Source organism: Cheilinus undulatus, linkage group 20 (assembly GCF_018320785.1).
Source record: "Cheilinus undulatus linkage group 20, ASM1832078v1, whole genome shotgun sequence".
NCBI lineage: Eukaryota > Metazoa > Chordata > Actinopteri > Labriformes > Labridae > Cheilinus > Cheilinus undulatus.
In genome coordinates this window covers 9892757-9906278 of record NC_054884.1, presented here as the reverse complement: position 1 = coordinate 9906278, position 13522 = coordinate 9892757, and positions in this window count along the sequence as shown.

Here is a 13522-nt window from a genome sequence, read left to right as displayed (position 1 = left end):
TAACTCTCTGGAGTCACCATTGTTATTGGTGTCACTGTTCCATCCTCACAGAAGTTCCAAAACACTCATATTTAATCTGTTGTTTCAAGATCTATGCTACCCTATAATTAATAGGCAAGCATCACAGGCTCTGGTGAATGGTTGGTTTCCAAAGTTTAACACATGCAATGCTAGCAACTTTCAGGCAAACAGGCTGCTGCTGGAATCTTCCATTTAGTTCTCATTTAAACAAGTTCATCCCAGTGAGATCAGAGATTGCTTTTTCAAGGGAGACTGGATTAAAAATGGCAGCAATTCATAGTTTCAAAAATCAAAACACTAAAACTTGGACAGTTACAATGAACATAAGTATAATAATAAAAACCATCTGAAACAGATGCAAAAAGCAAGTCTAGATACAGGATTTTCGGGGTTTTAAAAATACGGAAGGTCGTCAAGTTTTGCAGTTTAAATTCAGTCTGCAAGTTAATCCAAGTAAAAGGTCTCAATTTTTTCATTATCATAATTGTTTATTATTATTAATATTATTATTGTTGTTGTTGTTATTATAGTTATTATTATTATTATCAACACCACATTTATTATCACTTTGGTTAATATCACTGTTATTGTAACCATTATTTTCATTGTTGCAAATGCACAAAGGGTTCCAACTGTGTGCTCACAAGGTGTACCTAATAAAGTGGTCGGTGAGTGCATTAGTTCATTCCGAAATGCAATTTGTGAATACTGCCCTCTAGAGGTGACACTGAGGAGAACGGGGTTAGTTCGCTTTTCTTGTTGATGTATGGATGGACGTTTGAATCATCAGAAAAATATTACTGAAAGTGATTCAGGAGGATTGAGCCTGAGTATTTTATTTTGTATATGCATGTACAGATTTGTTGAATATTTAGGTTGTATATAGTTACTAAATTAAGTTGTGAAATTAGAGGTGCTGTCAGCTGTCTGGGGCTTGAATGGGTTGCTAGTCTAACCAACTGCTTTTGAGTTCTATGTCGTTTCTGCAGGCTACATCGAGGGCAGAAACTACACATGATCACAAATGTTTCAAATGCTGAGCAGAGTATAATATATCTTACATGGGTCGCTACATAATGTAGCCTCTTTAGAAGGACAGATTTGTGAAACGTACCATGAGATATGGAAGTAAAGCCAGTGAAACAGATAGTTTGTTTTGCTTGCAATCATAGTGCAGTTTATGAATGCAAAGTAGACACTTAAATGAAGGTGGCCAGCAGTGTTAGTATAGGAAGTTTTCTGAGTAAAGCAACAAAAACAAACAATTAATATTCTAACCAATTCCTCTCTGAGAATCTGCCCCTTCCTGAACTCATGGGTGGTCTTTTCAAATGCTAAATACTGGTCTAAGACTGGAGGGTTAGAGACCAAGAGCCTGTAACAGAGATGTAGAGAGGAGAGAAAAAACAACAGATGGAAAGACAAAGAGAGTAGGAATATGCTCACCAACACTCTGGAAAAAGGTGGTCCAGCAGAGCGTGCAGGTATGAGGATATAAATGAGTGAAAATGCCTGTGGCAGAGATAACTGATCTAATTGATGCGGCTTTGATTTTTATTATGTGTCAGTATATGCCTATGCCTGTGTGTGTTGTGTGCATTAGAAAACCAAAAAAAGTGACCACAGAAAGCTGTGCGTTAGTGAAGGTACTGTAGTTGGTTGTTGTGTTTTTAATTCTTACTCACAGGCAACATTCCCTCTTGAAACAATAACTTTAATTGCTTGTCTGATGCCATCCAGCAACATGGGAAAAATGAAAAACACAGCATGAGCCTGAGCCTTAAAATTCACTCGTTATTAAAAACAATGGAGAGCTGCATTGTTTTTAACATGTTTAGCTAAAGGGCTACTCTTGTAATTTAACAGCTTGTTTATGGTGCCCCAGGGCTGTTTGTACTGCATGTTTTTACATACTGTAAGCAAAATCTGTGCCAGTGCATAACTACACTGATAGTTGTGAGCATGGAGAAATATACCACACACTCCCACTTGCAAACACATCAATCTCCAATGTGTGTCTATAACTGAGTGACCCTGTCACTCAGACCGAAGGCTGTCCACAGATTTGCCTGGGTCCCTGACGATCCCAGAGAATTGGCCCTCCCTGGTTGTGATTTATTGATTTTATCAGTGTATGTGTGCTGGATCAGTAGCATTGGTGCTGGTTTTGTTGCACTTTGTGCTCTTTCTCAGCCTGTTTTTGGCACTTTAGACGAATGTTTGCCATTACCTGCCTATTATTACCTCTGTGAACCCATTTTTGCCACTGTCTAATACCATTTCACCAACTGCTATACACAGTTTTGCACATTTTTTAATCCTATTTCACCACTTTCTCTGCCCATTTGTATCATTTTAAATCCATTTTGTCTCCTGTAACCCCTTTTCACCATTTTGTCTGCCTGTTTTTGCCAATTTTAATACATTTTTGGTTACTCTCAGGCTACTGTTACCTCTTTTAACCCATTTCTGCCACTATTTATCCAGTTTCACAACTTCTTATGTATTTTTTTTAAGTTTTAACCACAATTAGCTATTTTTTGCCCTTTGGTTGGCACTTTAAATTATTTTTGTCACTTTCTACCTATTTTTTGTCTCTTTTGACCAACTTTAACAATTCTTTATACTTTGGACCTTTTTTTTTGCCAAATTTTGCCACTCTGAACCAATTTTTGCCATTTTCACATGATTTTATTCCTCTGTTAATCCATCAGTGCTGCTTATTAATGAAATTACACCACCTTTACGGCCCTTTTTTTGATTAGTTTTTAATCCTATTACATCATTTTCTCTGCCTATATTTGCCTAATATAACCAATTTTTGCCGCTAATTAATAAAATTACACTTCATTTTCTGACCGTTTTTGCCTCCTTAAAGACATTTTGCCCCTTCCAGCAATTCTTTTCCTCTGTTGACAAATTTTTCTTTCCTTTGACCCAATTTTGCTACTTTTAATCAAATTTACCATCTTTTCTGCCTGTTTTTAACTCATTTCGCCACTTTCCTCTGTTGATCCATTTTACTACTTTTAACAAATTTTGCCATTTTCCAGCAATTTCTTTGCCTTTGTTAACCTATCCCTGCCACTGTTAACCCAGTTTTGCCACTCTAAATCCATCTTTTTCTTTTTCTAGCTTTTTTTTGGCCTCTGTTAATACATTTTTTTGCCTCTTTTGACTCATTTTAGCCATGTGTTAATCCTGTTTCACCACACTTTCTACCAATGTTGTGTTGTTAAACCCATTGTTACCACTTCAAATTTCACCAGCGTTTCTGTCCATTTTTACCACTTCAAATTCATTTTTGTCTTTTTTGTACTTTTTTTTCTGTTAACCCATTTTTGCCTCATTTGAACCATTTCTGCCAATTTTTGATAAAATATCACTACCTTTGTTCCCATTTTTGCCCCTTTAAACTCATTTCCACTTTCCATTTATTTCCTTTCTCTGTTAACCCATTTTATCACTTTAAACAAATTCACACCACTTTCCAGAAAATTGTTGCCTCTGCTAATCCATTCCACCTCATTCTGTCACTTTTCTTCCTTTTTTGCCTCTGTTGACTCATTTTTCACCCCATTTCTGCCACTTGTTTTTCACATTCCAACACCTTTTCTGCTTATTTTTTGCCACTTTATAATCACATTTCTCCACATTGTCTGCCTGTTTTTGCCATTTTGTCTTTTTTTTTTTTTTTTTTTGCTATTTTTTTACTCTGTCAACCATTTAACCCATTTTTGCCACTTCGTAATCAAATTTCACCACCTTTCCTGCCCACTTATATCACATTATCCATTCCCCCCTTCACCTATTTTTTCTCTCTGTTAACCCATTTTTGCCTAATTTGCACCATTTTTTTCCCTTTTTTGATACCACTTCTAATCAGTCTTTATTCAATTGAAAGAAAAGGGTTTTACAATTTGAGGAAGGTTGTTCATGGCTATAGCCTTCTTGCTATATGTACTATGGCAGTGGTTTCCAACTAAAATACTGTACGTATGAGAAAATGAAGATCCATTTAAAATTTTTAATTGATAAATCTCTAGGGAAATACGTTAGGTCTAGATGTTTTTCATTACCAAAAGGTCTTTGTTCCACATTTGCAAATCCAGTTTGGATCAACTCAGAGCAGATAAGACCTTGTGCCCCCCCCCATCCTACCCAAGGTTGGAAACCATTGTACTAAGGAAAAATTTAAAACAAATTTCAAGAGATCACTGGGAATAGTTATTTTTTCATTGAAAGGTAAAATCTTAAACCTTAAATGTTGAATGAAATATTAAAATGCAGCAGTGTTGGAAGTCATTTTAGTATTTTAGTATTAGTCTCTATATAAACCCTCTCTGTCTTTTAAGCTCATTGTGGTTTTCTAAATTATTTAGATCTTTTATCATCCATCTGTCTCTCTGAATTTTGTTCCTCCTTATCTTTTTTCTGCTGTTCAGTTTTTTACTCCCACTAATATTGCCTTTTCCAGTTAGAACTTCTCAAAACACCCACTCCCCTCACACACCCACTGACCCAGTGTGTGACCCATCCTCCTTGTCAAAGAACACACACACACACACACACACAGCGCCACCACATGAAATGGATACTGCACTATAATAGATAAGCGGAGCTTTGGATGGTGACACCTCATATCCATCACCGGGGCTTATCTGCCGGCTGAGCTGGGAGGTTCAACACAACACAGCCAGATGTAGAGGCGAGAAAGAGATCAGTCTGCCTCTGCTGCTCTGCAAACCACCCAGTGCAATGCACCATATGAGGTGGGGGACGTGAAGAAGGCGTGGGAGAGAGAGGGAGAGTTCTCCAGCTGTTCTGTAGCAATAAATAAACGCATTTAGGAGGGGGTGAAAATGCTGCAAAAGAAGTATGCTGGCTGACTTAATTAAGAGAAATGTGTCTCTTTAAGCATCTGGATGCTTTGAAGAAAGTTTGGAGGGTTACATTTCCACTTTGACTTGATAACTGGCTCTCAGGTTGTTTAACAGATACACAGCAGAAAGAGAGTATGTCATATTCATTGCTCAGATTCTGTCATGCATTTAGGGTGTATGAAGAATGTCTGCTGTGCGGGCAGATAACCCCTAACAGTATCTGGCAGCTTTCAGTGTTAAATCGTGTCACACGAGCATCAACCCTCACAGCTTTATCACCACAGCATTAGCAATGGAACTTATCAGTAATGACAGGCATGATTTAGAGCACAGATCACCCTGCAGCACACGCTTTCACAGCCATTAGACACATGCAGAGAAACTTCTAAATCTGGGGATCCGGCCAGATCATCTGCAGAAAACATTTCTGGATGCAGATAATATAAATGAGACTTTTCAGAGCAGATAAAGATAATTATTTGTGAATGATTTTGTAGATAGTTGTCCTCACTTGGCTTTATTTGTGGAGAAAGTATGTGAACATTAATCGGTTTAAATCTAAAATTTATTGTGCGGTCTCCACCTTTTTTCCATAAATAATTTGATTATCTCACCCTGTTAAGTTGAGTCTGCTCATCAAATGGCTGTGATTTGGCTTTCTAAGAGATGATACTGGGTAACAGACTGTATGAGTATTATTTCACTTTGCATTCAAGGCCATTTAACTTCCAAAGTGGCTATTCTGGCTCTGATAAAAATGACAAAAAATATAAAAGGGGTTACTCCTACACCATGTGCGTAGTCTTAGAATAAATATCTATTTACATATTCAACATAAAAATATGAATCTGCTCCCAAGGATTCAGATTTTAGCATGCTAAATGCTCTGGTTATTTAAAGTTAAAAGTCTGAGCTGTGCTGACCAAACATGTATCAGCAGGAATTCAGTGTACTGATGATGTACAGTGCCTAAAAAAAAGTATCCAACCTTTTATAGATCTAATGAACCAATCATGGTCAATAAAATTTGGCTTTCTGAAAAAACCCTCTGTAATGTCAAAGTGAAAACAGTATTCTACAAAGTGATGTCAATGAAATAAAAAAAATGCAAGTGACTGACTTATTCAACAGAGGTCCAGCAAACTGGTGCTAGAAGTCTCTCAGTTAATGGGAATGTGCCCCAAGTGATTGCAGTATAAAGACACCTGTGTCTGGAAGGTCCATTCACTTGTTACTCAGTATTATTGGCTACCATTACACCATGAAGACAAAAGGACACTCAAAGCAATTCAGAGAAAAGGTTATTGTAACGTGTAAGTCAGGGGATTGATACAAAAAAAAGAAAAAATTCCAAGTCACTGAACATCCCCTGGAGTTCAGCTACTGTAAATCTATCATCGACGCATGGAAGGAATACGGCGCATTTGTAAATCTAGATCAGGCTGTTCTTACAAACTGAGTGAGCATGCAAGTGGGAGACTAGTGAGAGAGACCACTAAGACACCTATGACTAGTCTGGAGTTACAAGCTTCACCAGTCAAAGCTTTATTGGAGAGTGGCAAAGAGAAAGCCACTGTTGAAGAAAACTCGTGTTAAATCTCAACTAAAATTCATTAAAAGGCATGTGGGAGACTCCATGGTCAAGTGGGAGAAAGTTCTTCCATCTGATGAAACCAAAAAGGTGCTTATTGGCCATCGGACAAGATGTTCGGTAGATACCAAACACGTCAAATCACCACAAACACACCATCCCCACTGTGAAGCACAGTGGTGGCAGCATCATGATGTGGGGATGCTTCTAAGCAGCCTTCCCTGGAAGGCACATAAAGGTAGAGGATTAAATTAATGCGGAAAAAAAATTTGAAAGCTCCAGCACTGACAGTCATAGATGTTCCACTGTGTTTTATTATGTACGTTTAAAAAGTATCTTGGTTAGATTGAACAGTGGTTTTTGATTTAGCAAAGCAGTTGTTTCGGCATTATTAAGATTTTTTTACCAACAATGTCACCTCAGGATTTGCACCCCAGAAAATGCAAATCAAAACTTTGAATACCATTTAAAGTACAAATGGAGGACAGATGACTGTGATTCTAACTGCACATAGAACAGGACAAGTACATTGTGTATTTTGTAAGGCTAGCTCAAAGATTCTGGATATACAGTAAAACCTTTCGTAACTTTCCATCATCTTAATTGATAGGCTGTCTAGAGGAAAAGGAAAGTTCCTGCAGACCGGCTCACGTGTCTCATTCAAACTAATTGGACATTGCATTGGAGAGAATCTGGCTCGGAGAAAACAAGGAGGTTGAATTGCAGAGCAGCCAGGGAATGCATCAGAGCAGACACAACAACCCTAAGAGAAAGTCAAAGAAGAGGAGGAGTGGGATGGAATAGATGGATAAAAAATAATAAGAGCAAGATGTTAAGGATTTGCCAAAGAAGTAGTCTCTGTTTTAAAGGTTTATGCTGAGGCTACTTGAGCTCTGAAATCTAAGTCACGGAGTGGAAGAGGTGGTAAAAACCCACACACATGCACACACTCAAATGTTGAAACAATTCACAGGTTTCTGTCTAAGTGGATGCTTCAGACATGCCTGATTGAAAGACCATTCTGCTGCAGTCCATCATCATGTTGCATCATCTCAAAGCTTGGTAATGTGAGTCTTTTCTATGAAATAATAGTTATAGCAGCTCAGCTTGGGGAGTTATGTTTGAAAAACAAAAGAAAAAATGACCTGGGATGGATGTTTATCATTGTATTTCAGCCAATGTAATTTGGTAGTTACTATAGCAAAGTAAAACTAAACTGATGTGTATTTAACATCCAACTCTGGCAAAAGACAACATAGTGTAAAGTGGTGTTTCTCTACCTTTTATCTGTCAAGGCACACTTGAAAATCAAAAGAAAATCTAGAGTCTTCCCACTTTAAAAAGTGAGCCATCTTCATCCCCATGACTGCAGATGGATTCATGTTGTAATAGAATTAACAAGAGAAATCTCCAAGGCTCTCTTAAAACAATCAGGTTATTTTACTGTCAAGGAATGAGAGGGGTCTGGCTGCAGACTGTAAGTCTCTGATGGCCACTCTTAAGATCGTACTGAGACACAGTACAGTTAAGAAACGGGAGTGCTGTAATTGGCCACTATAATGTCTTTCCAGTTTTATTTATTTATTTTTTTTTTATCATTCAGCTTTATTCATATGCGAAGTCTTTCAGTTTCATTCATCAAATAACCACATTTAAAACATTACAGCTTTAGCAACTTTAAAAAACAAAAGAAAGAAACATATCTATGCTAGCTAAATAATAAATGTTATATATGAGTGAATGTAACTTAGTTAGCTTTAGTAATGTGTAACTTAAGCTAATGTAGCTATGTAGCTAACATATTTATGTAGCTTGCATAGCTACTTTTTGCACTTAGATTAAGCTACATAAGCTACCTAGATCCCTTATCTATGATTAAGTTAGCTTTAGCAACATGGGATTTAGCAAATGAAGCTAAGTATCTATGTGTGTTATCTATGTAGATACACTAGGTATCTTTATAGATAATATGGGTATGTAGCTTACGTAGCTGCTTTGTGATCTTACCTCTAGCTATGTTAGCTGAATTAGTTAAGTTAGCTACTTGGCTACATTAGCTATGCAAGCTTCATTAACTATATAGCTCCATTATCTACAGCTAAGTTAGCTTTAGTAAGGTAAGCTTTAGCAAACGTAGCTAAGTTAGTGTATCCACATAAATAACACTGATAAGTAGATTATATAGCCACTTTGTGACCTTAGCTTTAGCTATATTAGCTATATGTTATGTTAGCTACTTGGTTTTTGCTCTGATATGTGTGTGAATCCTTCTGTAGAGTTGTGTCCCTTTTCAAGTCATGTCCAGTCAATTTATTCTGCCACAGGTGACTCCAATGAGGCTGTAGAAACATTTAAACCAAGTTGAAAAGAAATGGAAGCTACATAGCTAGCTATGTTATCTACAAAAGCTATGCTTGCAACTCAGCTATATTAGCTATGCAAGCTATGTTAGCTACGTAGCTCCATTATCTATAACCAGCTAAGCTTTGGTAATGTGAGCTTTAGTAAATGTAGTAAAGCTTGTTTATCTACATAAATAACATAGATACCTAGCTTACATAGCTGCTTTGTGAGCTTAGCTTTAGCTATGTTAGCTATATCAGCTATGGTAGCTACTTAGCTATGTTAGCTATAAACTATATTATCTATGTTAGCTTCATAGCTTGGCTTGGTTTTTATGCTTTGATATGTATTATCAGCTGTAGGTTATCAAGGTGTAGAAAAATCTCAGCCAAGATTAAAATGGTACCCGTGTTGAATTTCAACTGTTTTTACAAAGAGTCTGAATACTTTTGTAAATGTCACATCATTATTTGTTTTCAATTATTTTGCAAAATTATTAAAATTCTGTTTTCACTTGCATCAGGAAGTAAATAAGAAAATTACAAAAAGTGAAGGGGGTCTGAATACTTTATGAGCACACTGTATATCTGTGTCTCTGCTGCATTAGATGAACATTCACTTTCTACAGTAGCAAGGGTTGAATAGTATGATAATGAGAATTCTGCTTATTTAAAAGAGCAGTATATTAACGAAGTAAAGTTGTAGTATAGTTGAAGTTTATAAGTATAAATACAGTCCATTTTAGACTTTGACTGATTTCTGTCTATTGTCCCTGGTAGATACTGCTTAGTGTTGGTTTTTTTATCACTTAGATTCCAGGGGAGCTTACTTTTCCTTTAATTCTTATTGTGAACAAATAATCCAAATAAAATATTTCCAACTGATACCCTGTCATCTGTGCTTCATCAGCTCTTTCCATCATAGATTACAGCTGGACTTCCTGTACTTTCAGTCAGGTATTATGTTTTACATTTGGATTTGTTGCCAGTTGTAAATTTCCCCCCCAAAGACTATTAAGTACCACAGGAGGTCATCTAAGCCTTTAACGAGGGTAATCTTTATCACCTTTGTTTTTTTGTTCGTATTTTTTTACCCAGAATGATGATGCAAATGTTAAAGCAAGGCAAATCAAAATTCTCTATTAGGTTAAATCTATGTCCTCCAATCACTGCATACCCTCCAAGAAGAGCAGAAAAAACTAGCAGAAGGTTGTGGTTACTCTGGGGCGCTCTGGGGTGTAAATGTGTGAAATGAAAATGTGAAAGTGAAGGGGGACGTTTGGTAAGAAAGAACAGAACTGCTGAGTGAATCTCTGCTGGATAAATAACATTTATTAAAGTCAAATAAAGCTCAGTAGGGATACTAGTGTGACCAAACAGATCACTTGGCTGGAGCTTGGTATTGCATAAGAAAATTCAGTACAAGTCCTGGAGTTAACTGTTTCCTTCCCTTTCTCTCCTCAGAACTCAAACTCCCAACGTCATATGATGTGAATTATTTTCAATTGTGACTTTTTGGGATGACAGTTTTTTGACACTCGCACAAAGAAGTTCCCTCTTTGATTAATTTGTGGGGATCTTTTCAGCACATTCTTCCTGCAGAATCTTCAGATTATTGACTTTTTCTCAATCTTGTGTCCACCCTTTTCACCATTTCGAGGAAACGCTTAAGTTATAAAAACCACCATAAGTCATTAGTCATGTACCAGAGAAGCTGGGAGATCATGAAAATAAAGTAGAGCCGGGGAGATGATTCTGCCCCTGAGGAGCACCAAGCCTTGTGTGGGAGTTGGGTGGAGGAGGCCGAGCTGAGGCTCATCACTCATAAAGGAGAAATCTTATCTTGTTGTCATTAATGACATCCTGCTTCTTTCGACCTCCACTACTCCGCTCTGTCTTTTCCTCTGCAGTCCAGAGAAAATATTTTAACTTGCCCTAATTAATTCATTTATCTTTGGAGGTGAGGCAAAATAACAAAGCAGTCATTCAATGAGGGTTGTAGCCTTGAATAACTTTAAACAATAATGTGAGCTGTTGAAGAAAAATCAGCTAAATATTTGATTATACTCAGTTGATGCTTTCTGTGGTCCCTTTAACCTTGTTTTTTAAGTTATCATTATTTTTTGATTTATTTCAATTTTCCTGATTTTCATAGACCCTGCTCCTAAAGCGCAAACCTACATGCCATCCTAAGTAATGCTGTACTGTAAAACCTATATTATATAGTGCCTTTAAAAAAGTATTGATCCCCTTGGATTTTTTTTACCCTTTCATTGATTTTATAAATCAATCGTGATCAGTATAAATTAGCTTTTTTGATGAACAAAAATCATAAAATAACCCTCTTTAATGTCAAATTTAAAACAGATTTCTACAAAGTAAACTTAATAAAACAAAAATATGTCATGTTAAATTAGTGACTTCATAAATATTCTGCGTAGCTTTCATTGTATGCTTCAGGTCATGGTCTTGCTGGAAATGTATTTTGCCAAATTAATTTAACCTCTACCTTTACACATCCTCCAGGGCCGGCTGCAGAGAAGCATCCCCACCGCATGATGCTGCCACCACTGTGCTTCACAGAAGGGATGGTTTGTTTGTGCTAATGTGCAGTGTTCGGTGTCTGCCAAATATAGCGTCATGTCTGATGGTCAGAAAGCACAGCGGTGGTCTCATGAGATCAAAGAACTGTGTTCTTTTCTCATCATTGTGTAATGGTAGCCAGGATTACTGATTAACCAGTGGTCAGACCTTCCACATACAGGTGTCTTCATACTCCAATCACTTGGGACACATTCACTGCACTGAGCTGATTCCCATTTCGGTAACTGTGAGACTACAAGCACCAACTGGCAGTCACTTTAAAGGGGGTGAAAATTCATGCAATCACTTGCTTTACCTTACACATTAAAGAGTTTTTTTGTCAGAAAGGCCAAATTATATTGACCAGGATTGATTTATAAAATCAATAAAAGGCTAGAAAGGGTAAAACATCAAAGAAAAAGATGTCTCCTGTGCAAAGACCTGTACTATGTTCAGCAAAATCCACTTGTATTTTCTGTGTTGCTCTGTAACACTAGAAGTATAATTGGTTTTCACCATACAGTGCTTCCATCCCTTCAAACTATAATCTAGAAGCTGATTTATTAACATAGTGTTTAGGTTTAGACTCAGAGCTCAAATAACTCTGCTCTTCTCCTCTGGTCATTTTTTGTCTTTAATTCAGGAATGTTTTCAATCACACAAGCACTCAAAAGGATGATTTTCTTTACTATAAAACCTGTATACAATGGCAGCCTGGAAGTGCAATAAAAAGTTACAGAGTCTGAAACCCTCTTACAAAGCTTGAAAACAAATGTACATTAACCAAGTCATTTTAAAATGTCAGAAAGCTAATACATATTAGCAAAACACTTTTAGAAATGACAAAACAAATTTACATATTTACAAAGTCTGACACAATTTATAAAGTCTGGAACACTATTACAAACTTTTAAAAGGGCCCAAAGACATTTACAAAGCTGAATCAAAATTACAAAGTATGGAACTCTATTGCAAACTTGAAACAGAAAAACATAGTCTGAAATATCTTTACAAAACCTAAGAGACATGTACAAAACCAAAACAACAAAGTCTGAAAAGCTTTTATTCAACTTGAAACAAATGTACAAAGTCTGATACCAAATTACAAAGTCTGAAACACTTTTTAAACCTGGAAATAATTTACAAAGCTGAAACAAAGTCACAAAGTCGGAAACTGTTTACTTAAACTTGAAATACATTTTCAAAGTCTGAAACACATCTAAAAGCTGGAAATACATTTACAAAACCAAAACAAAGTTAGAAAGTCTGAAACACTTTTTTTAAACTTGAAACAAAATTACAAAGTCTGATACAAAATTACAAAGTCTGAAACACTTTAAAAAGCTGGAGAGATATTAACATAGCTGAAACAAAGGTACAAACTCTGAAACACTTTTATTTAACTTGAAACAAATGTGCAAAGTCTGACACAAAATTACAAAGTCTGAAACCCTTTTAAAAAGCTGGAAAAACAATACAAAGCAAAAACAAATTTCCAAAGTCTGAAACATGTTTATTACTTGAAACAGATTTCCCAAGTCTGATATGACATTACAGCCTGGAAAACTATTAAAAACAAACAAAATTAAAAAGTCTGAAATGCTTTTAAAAATCCCGAAACAAGTTTACAAAATGTCAACATATAAAATTACAAAACTTGAAACAGATTTACTTAGTCTGATACAAAGTTATGCTGTCCAAAACACTTTCACAAAACTTGAAACTTGGGTCACTACCAGCATTTGATACCTTCCCTTAAAGTAAAATATAGTTTGTAAGTTTCTTTCAGACTTTGTAAAAGTGTTATACAACTGGTAAATTTGTCTTAACACATGTAAAAATGTTTTGTTTCTTACATTTGTTTCACAAAGTGTAATTTTTTTGATTTGTTTTATAAAATGTAAGAAATGGCTGAAAGTGTTTCAGACTTTGTTAGTTTTTTATTGGACTTTCCGTTAATTTGTTTTGTAAATTATAAATCTGTTTCGACATTTGTGAGTTGTCCTAATGTAAGTTATTCCACTCATCCAAGATGTTTATTCAACCCAAAACTAGAGAAGCTTTCTCAATTGACCAAAACAGTGGTTATAATGTAAATAATA